The following is an 8,553-nucleotide window of genomic DNA, read 5'->3' on the forward strand; positions in this document are numbered from 1 at the left end:
CACCCCACCCACCCAAAATAAATAGGGGAGACGCAGCAGTTTCCGGGCTCTTCCTGACACATCTAATGGATGTCAGATGGGAGAGTCCGCATAGCAAATAGGAATCTAATCTCTCCCCTCGTTCAGCCAAATGGAAACAGCAGGATATCCACGGCTGAGCCTCTAGATTCTGGCGGGGGACACGTAGAAGGAAATGGAAACAGATTACAGTCAGTCTGATATCCAAATAACAAATAGGTATCCCAGAGAGAAATTTGTTTTACTGATGTTCGGGAAGAGATCCACTGATTCCCTTGTCTGCTCTGCCTTGCCGCTTTAATTGAGGAAGGTGCTAGTTAAAAGCCAAAGGAAAAATAAAACAAAAGGAAGTGCTTAGTGTCTGGCAGGCATTTTGCTCCCGTGCACACACAATCATGCGCGCACACACCCACGCACACTCTGGGAGGAATTCTCCCAACAATCCAAAGTGTCAGCTGCAACTGGCCATTGATTGGGCCCAGTTCATTTTCCCAGGGGTTGACAGGTAGTCTGGGCTTCAAGGCAGATGACTGCAGAGGAAGGAATCAGCCCCTGGGCCTGGCGCTGGGCTGGGGACTGGAGTGTCAGTTTCTGTAGGGAGGAGCTGAGATTGGTCTGGGATTCGGGCAGAGAAGGGATGTGGCTTCCTAGAGGCCAGGGAGAGGTGATGGGATCTTAAGAACCATCCTCACAAAAATCTCAGCTCTGGACCCCACAAAATAGAAGGAAGGGAAAGTGAAGCAAAATCAAGGAAGGAAAGCAAATAGCTCAGAGGAAAAGAAAGAAAAGGTACAAAAAAGGAGGTGGGAAAAAAGTGAGTAAGGTCCTAGCGTTGCCCCAGCCCCGGCTGCATCGTCTTCATCAGGACCGCAGCCCATCGCCAAAGATGCCGAGCAGGAGGGGAGATTTTTGTGATACTATAAATATAGTTTATAGGCTTTGGTTTATCTTTATGACAGACCTAATAAATAATTTACTGGTCAGTAAAAGATCAAAGAAACGGCTAGAACTGCAGCCTGAGACATCAAATGCTCTAACATTTCTATGGAAGCTATACCAGCCCTGCGCATTTACTGCTTGATGAGATAAGTTTATGGTCCTGTGCTCCGGTCCTCAAAAGGTAGAACTTCTAAGAAAACAGAATAAACAAAACATTAGGGAAAATAGACACAGGAATAGACATCATAAGAACAGAGCCAGGGGTCACAGCTGACATCATGGGGGGTGGTCATTGTCACTATGGGAAGTTGCAGTGACCCAGTTCCACCCTAAGCCTCACCTGCTCCATAGAACCTCAGAAAGGATGTATAAAAGCCAACAAAATGTATGTCATTAGCCTTCTGAGAAGGTGGTGGAGAGAAACCCAAGGTCTGGGGGAGTGAAGAGTGAACGGCCCCCAATCCAGTCAAGGGGAGACAGGCGTTTTCCCAGGAGAACTGGTGAGAATGTAGTTAAGGTCTGGGAATTCCTGGAAAAAAGGCTGTACTAACAGGAGAAGTTGCCAGGCTTGGATCCCAGAAAAGGAAACCCAGGGTAGGCCCTGCCCATTCTCTTCCTGCCCCAGCTCTCTCCCAGAGATCAGGCCCATGTCCAAGCTCTGGCTCCCCACCCCCTGTAGAACAGCTGCCCCTTGGCCATCCTTGACCTCAAGAGGCGCCCGCTGGGTAAGATGCCCTGGAGCTGGCTTGGGGCTGTCTGGATAGGGAATTCCAAGGTCCCAGGTAGGGGGAGGACCAGAGCTAGACCCTCTAAAGCAGGAGCCCAGGCAAGGACCTTATTCCCCAGGTCTACAGGTAGGAGTGGGCTGAGGAACAAGGGTTTGTTAGGGTTTATCCAGCACTGGCTTAAAGGGAGAGACACAGGCTGACACGAGTATTCTGGGCTCTAGAGAAGCACTTGCGACAGAGACAAGGGATCGTTGGTTCATCAGGCCTCGCGGTGCGCTAGCTTCCTAGCCCCCACTCCATGCTGGACTCTGGGTCACTTTATTGGCCTGGTACAAGGAGGAGCTCCAAATAGCAGCTAGACGTCTCTGTCCACTGAAAAGGAACAGCCCCTCTGTAATTACTCCACCGCATCTCTTCATCCATCTCCTGTGAGTTTAACATGAGTCAGTTCACTTTGAGCCCAGTTACCTCTGAGAACCCTTGTTGCATAGAGCTGGACCACTACTGGCATTTGGAGTGGGATAAGTCTTTGCTGTGTGGGACTGTCCTGCTCATCATAGGATGCATAGCACCCCTGTTTCCTACCCACTGATTGCTGAGAGCCCGTAGCAGCCCTTACTCATGGCGACAACCACCATCCCGCACAGTTGTAAGCACCGCCTCTCCAGTGTGCAATACCGCCTCCCTGGCTGGCAACCACTGCTCACACTACAGCTAGGGAAGAAAACATGGCACCAGACATGAAAGATCAGCCACTTGGGAGACACAGACATGGGAATAGACAGATAGAACAGATCAGACAGAATGGGGACAGAAAAACAGCCATGGGGGCAGGCAGGACAATTTATGATAAACCTTACACCCTCCTGCAGATTGATACGATCAGCAAATTGGCATTTTATTCTTTCCTTTCCATGGGAGAGAGAGGCGAAGACACCTCTGCACCCAGCTGCCACCTTGAAAGGACAATCAACGTTGCCCAGTCTACCGAGGCTCCCCGAGAATCCCTTTGGGATTTGGAAACCTGATGAGATTAAACAGACAGAGCTGTCTTTGTCCCCTTTCCTCCCTCCCAGCCTGCCCCTCTCCAGCCTCGCTCACCAGCCGTCCTATCCTTAATGGAAGCCAATTGCTGACAGATGGGTGGCAGGTTGCTTTGCTGTCTTCCTAAATGGCTTCTCCCCACTTAGGATAGGTGGCAGCTGCTGGCAGGGCCAGCAGGAACGTCAGACTGGGAATGAGCTGGCCAGCAGCTCCCTTCATTAGAGCAGCTCACTGCAGTGCTTTGGGCCCAGCTGCAGCCTGGGCTGGGGCGAGTCAAAAGGGAGAGTCTCTCCGTACCTACACTCACCCCTTCCCTGTCTGGCACGGAAGGGTCCCTGGGCATGAGGCCAGCACTCTGGCCCTTCCCCCTGCGCTCCCAGTTCTCAGCTTCAAGAGAGTCCTGCTCAGGGGGAGGACTGGGCAGGAACACTCTGGGGCCCCCGGCAGCACTCTTTCCTCCCACTGTGGAGAGGGGACACCAGACCGCAGAAGATCCAAGCTACCTGCGCCCTGCTTTGGCAGCTTTGTCTTTCTGTAGCACAAACCCAGCATGGTCCCCGTATCACAAGCCCCCACCCCTGCATCCCTGCACACACAGCTGACCTAGGCAGTCGGCCAAAAGGCCCAAAGGCCCAGAGTTCCCAAAGGATGCTGAGTGGAGGCCCCTGGTGGAGCATGGCGTGTGACTAGCACCTGCCTTCTCTGGGTCCCTTCCCCCATTGTCACCCAAAATGAAGGGGGAAGGCCCTTTCTTCCATCAGGACCATAGGAACCTGGCTCTGCTTCCGTTGCCTGCCTCTGGAACACATCAATTGTGCCACTCTGTGCCGGCTGTGGAGAGTGCCACAAACTACTTCACTCAGTCTCTAGAAACTTGGGGTATGAACCACATACAAAGATATAGCACGGAGATTGCTAATTACTATCTTTACCACTTACTGAGCACCCACCGCCATGTGCTAGCCTCTGTACCAAGCTCTTTATAGACATTAATTTATTTGATCCTAGTAACAACTGCGTGAGCTCAGTACTATTATTCTTCCTTATTTTTAAAGCCAAGGCAACTGAGGCTCAAAGAGGTTAAACAACTCGCCGAGGGCCACATGTGCGCCATGTTCTACTCCATGGAGCACAGCACACAGAACCGAGACTTAATAAACACTTGACAAATGAGTGAATTAAATGCTCAACTTTGTCTTCAGTGACTCAACCTTCTAACCCCGCCCTGCAGCCAAAGCCGGCCGGCTAAGCTCCTTGTTGAGTCGATAAACACTTACTGAACACTTACTCAATTTTGCTCACTGCTGTGAGGAGGTACAAAAAAGCAGCCACCAGAAAAGTTAATGGAAACATCCAACTAATAAAAAGTTAGCAACATTGAACATTAACTTGAATTAATTTCAAGGTTATCTGTTTCCACTTTTAGCTAATTAAACGTTAGTGAAATCGTGCATAACTAGTGCCTACAGAGTAATGTAGCAAAAAGAACAGTGGATTTGAAGCCAGGGGTCCTGGGTTCCAAAACCTTACCAGGCCCCTCGGTCCACAAACACAGGCAAGACGCGACCTTTCTGAGCCTCTGTCTGTGTTTCTAACCTGAGACTGCGTTATCTCTCTCACCAACACAGTGTCCTCAAGCATTCAGAGGGAAAGTGCACAGCAGCAAGATTTATAAACCTTAAGCTCCAGAAATGCAAAAGATGGTATTCTCTTTCTAAGGTTGAAAATTAGTCCATTGACAGTATTTAAATTTTTTTTTGAAAGCAATAATGGGCAATTTGTCCATAAGCTCATAAATTTGCTTGAAACTTTCCCTGAAAACAATTTGTTCTTTCCACATAATTTGCAAAATGACAATATAACGATGTTGCTAGACAACCATGTCAAGGGTTTTTTAATTTGATGATAACAGAGAAGGGAAACCATAATTAAAATAAGGCAGAACAGTGACATGGTTTAGGGCCAATAACTGAGTCGTTGGGTCTACATCTTATTTTCGACCGTTTTCACGCTTAGGGTTGTTTTGCAGAAATGGGGCACCTTTCTTTCCATTCAAACAGACTGCAAGCTCCCTGAAAGCAAGGACGATGTCTACTACCTTTTCACCCCAAAACCTCCCACGGCCTCGCCCAGAAGCTCGCTAAAAGGAGACAGTGTGGGAATGTTTATTGCACAGACCTGAAGAATAAATGAAGCTTGAATTAGGGTCATGTTCAACAGGAAATGCTGAGAACTTCTGCTTAGGTTTGAGTTTTGATTAAGGGATTGTTTAGGGAAAAGAAGCCAAGACAGGAGGCTGATGTCTGTGGAGCGAGGTGGCTAGCGCAGGTCAGCTGAGCCACCACATGCCCACTGGCAGTCTGGTTAGAGTAATAGACAGTACCCATTGAGCGCTTCTCTTGTCCGACACTATGCTTGGCTCATCTAATTCTCTCAACAGCTATGAAGTACAATGATTAGTCCTGCTTCACAGATGAGGGAGCAAAGGCACAGCAGGTCAGGGAACTTGACCCCACCCAACAAAACAAAACCCACAGCTAAGAAAGGGAGAGCTGAGATGCGCGCTGACCCAAAGCTCCGCATCTGGACCACCGTGTGAACTGCCTCTGGGTGCAGCGAGCAGAACTAAAGTCATTCTTGGTTCCTTCTCAAAATGAGATCATTCTCCAACTTCCCGAAAAGGATACAGCCAAAGAGAACGACAACTTGTTTTCATTCAGGTAAGTCCAGATCCGCGCCGAGAACGACGAAGCTCGGCAGCACTTGGCTTTTGGCCAGAGTTGGTGTGGCTGTCTTTCTAGTAACTGAGACTGATCCAAGTTGGGACATTGCTGACTTAATTTTGCAAACTTACAAGTGTCCTAGAGACAAGGTGGGTGCCAGCGCTGCTGTGCAAACTGGCAAGACGTTTTTCCTGGTTGGGAATACCTGTCCCTCCCAGTCAGGTACAGAGCACAATGCAAGAGTGGAAAGCGGGAGAAATCACTTGGCTTCTCCCCAAGTATTTTTAATAGTGACATCCTTCAATTTCTCTCTTTTGGCCTGACCTAACCACAGGAGGAGATGGATGCCTGGCAAACCATGAATCCTGCCTCAGAATGTCTCTCTGCAACCATCAAGGGAACCGTGTGGATCAAGACCCTAGGATGGTGACTGGCAAATATGGGGACTCAGCAAACAGGGCATGTGTGCACGTGCAGACACACACTCCGGCAGACCTGATGGCACTAAGGGCCTGTCATTGCAGTTCCTAAAAGACCCAATCTCATTGGGGGTGCTTGTACCCTCAAGCTCTCAAACAAGGTTGTCAGAGAAAAAATATATTGTTCCACACTGAGGATGCTGAATGAATGAATGAACGAATGAGTGAGTATTTACCATTTATGAACTCCAAAAAAACCTAACTCTCAAAACGTTTCAAGACTCTGACACACTTTTAAGCAAGTTCGAGTTAAGTCCTTTTAAATTGTTGAATTTAAACACTGACCATTATTTAACTACAATGATGTCATAGACAAGACACTAACCTTTTAGCTATTATTACTGTTTTATTCATACACTCACAGTCATGAGGTATTGCTTGTATCTAGTAGGGAAGATGGGATGTACATAAATAATCTCAATTCAGTGCACCATGTGATCCGTGCCATGTGTACAGCATAAATAGAGGGAGTATCTGCTTCTTGGAGGACAATCAGAGGGGACTTCATGGAGGAGTCACCTAGGAAAGGAACTTGAAGAATGAGCAGGATTTTACTAGGTAAATTTGGATGGAAAACGGAGGAAAGGGGAAAGACTCAGAATTGGGTTACTGGAAGAAAAAGTGGATCAGTTTAACATGAGTATGAATTTTATGTAGAGTGATGTGTGAGAGACAAGACTGGGAATGTAAATTGGGACCAGATTGTGCTGAGTTTTGAAGGTCAAGGTAAGGCTTCTAGGGTTTATTTGGGATACAATGGGGAGCCACTGAAGGTTATTGAGCAGGGAAGACAAATGATCAAATTATTTTGTCCCTACTCCCCGTTTTTTGAGAACATATGATCCCTTCTGGCAGATTCTATGTACAGGCTAACTGAAGCCAACACTCCTCTCCCGGATAGCAGCTAACCTGGCTGTGCTTCCCGCCTGCTCTCCATGCCCAGAAAGCTCTTGAACGAGTCCCGTTTCTGGGCATGCAGCCTGGGTCAGCTTCCCCGAGCTGCTCTCTCAACTCCTGCTTTACTGAAAAGCCTCTGTGGTTCTTAAACGAGGCTCCAGATTCTTCTGCAGCTAAAATCCAATAACAGCAAACCTTTCTCTGTTCCCAGAAAAATAAGTTAATTGATGATCGCCTTAATTATAAATTTTCAACTACAAATTTACTTTTAACTGTTGGCCTCTGCTTTAATAGAATCTGGTATGAGATGCTACTTGATTTAGCACAAAATTATATTTTTAATTAGCCTGGGCCTTGAAGCTGGGCCCATCTGGATGGGAATCCTTGGTCCACCACTTACCAGCTCTGTGACCTTCGGCAAGTCAATTGCCATTTCTGAGCTTCGATACACTCAGCTGCAAAATGTGAGCAATTATGCCTTTCCCACCCGGGTGTTACGAGAACTAAATGAGATTAAACACACGTGGAGTGCCTGGCCAAGTGGCAGGCGCTTTGAAGCGATCAGCAAGAGCTCTGTCTCCCAGTGCCTCTCCCACTCTTTCCGTTCTCCTGCCTTTGGGGGTGAGCAGTGTGCTTTATGCCAAGGCTGGACCTATCAGCATTTTGTGATGTTCTGCAAAGCGGGCGGCAGTGCTGGACGATGGAGCTAGCATGAACTTTAGGCCTACAATAGAACTGGGTTCAAGATCTGGCAGTTTTCACTGGCCGCGTGACTTGGACAGAGCGTTAGTCTCTCCAGGTTCAATCTCCTCCTATGAGAAAGAACACCTACTATGCGCAGTTACTGTGGGGATTCAGTGAGCTGTACCAGCAATGCTCCTCAGCACCACGCCTCCCACATAGTAGGGCTCAACAAATGTTAGCATTTGAAGCTTTCAGCAGCCGACCTGGGCAAGTTTGAGGACTTTCAGTCTCATCCCTCTCCCCTCTTAAGTCCACTGTCCTCGGTTCCCATTTGCTCTTCTCCCAAAATTTTGCATCCTCCTTGCCCAGGAGGAGGTAGGTTATAATGAGTAACCATTTTGTCACCCAAGACAGATCTGCGTTAGAATCCTGGCTCCATTACTCACAAGCCAAGCGACCTCCACCAGAGAGTTCACGCTTCCTCCTGGGGTGGGTGTTCGGATTAAATGAGAAAATGCAGGGAAAGCGCTCAGAACAGCGCGCTCGCGCGGCAGCCCCGGGAGGGTAAGCCATACTAACTGTCGGTGTGCAGCGCGCCTTTCTCCTGACTGTGCCCAGCTTCATCAGCTCTGCCATCATCGCCTCTTCCTGGGCATCTTGGGCCCCTCTCCAAACTCACATTCACAAAACCCACAGCAGTATCGACCCTCTTATCTGCAACAATGACAAAAACCAGGGTCCTTGTAAAGCACAGCTGGAGAGCGGGGCCCCATTTCCTGGAGGAAGCTGGAGGAGTCAGCAGCCAGGATAGAGGGAGGCCAAGCCAGCAGGCCCAGCAAAGGAGGCCAAGTGGATGATTTCCTATCACTTCTTTGTCCATTTTACTTAAAGCAAAGCTCATAGCCATCTCTCCCTTAATCAAAGCAATTGTTATTTCTGCTAACTGGCCCTGCAGACATTAATAACTCTCTGCCAAGCAAGGCCAGATACTGCAGAAGTCAGTGCCCCGTGAGACAGACTGGGTCCCCTGCAGCGTCCCCT

At 48.5% G+C, this 8,553-nt stretch overlaps 1 long non-coding RNA gene across 1 annotated transcript; it reads left to right on the plus strand.

Moving 5' to 3' along the window:
- Positions 1 to 1,251: 1,251 nt before the first annotated feature.
- Positions 1,252 to 6,067, plus strand: LOC103551242 (uncharacterized). Its single transcript, XR_544964.2, has 3 exons — positions 1,252 to 1,457; positions 5,170 to 5,449; positions 5,787 to 6,067. It is a non-coding gene; the product is annotated as an uncharacterized lncRNA (long non-coding RNA).
- Positions 6,068 to 8,553: the final 2,486 nt, after the last annotated feature.

The sequence above is a fragment of the Equus przewalskii genome, chromosome 6, assembly GCF_037783145.1.
Source record: "Equus przewalskii isolate Varuska chromosome 6, EquPr2, whole genome shotgun sequence".
NCBI classification, from domain to species: Eukaryota; Metazoa; Chordata; class Mammalia; order Perissodactyla; family Equidae; genus Equus; species Equus przewalskii.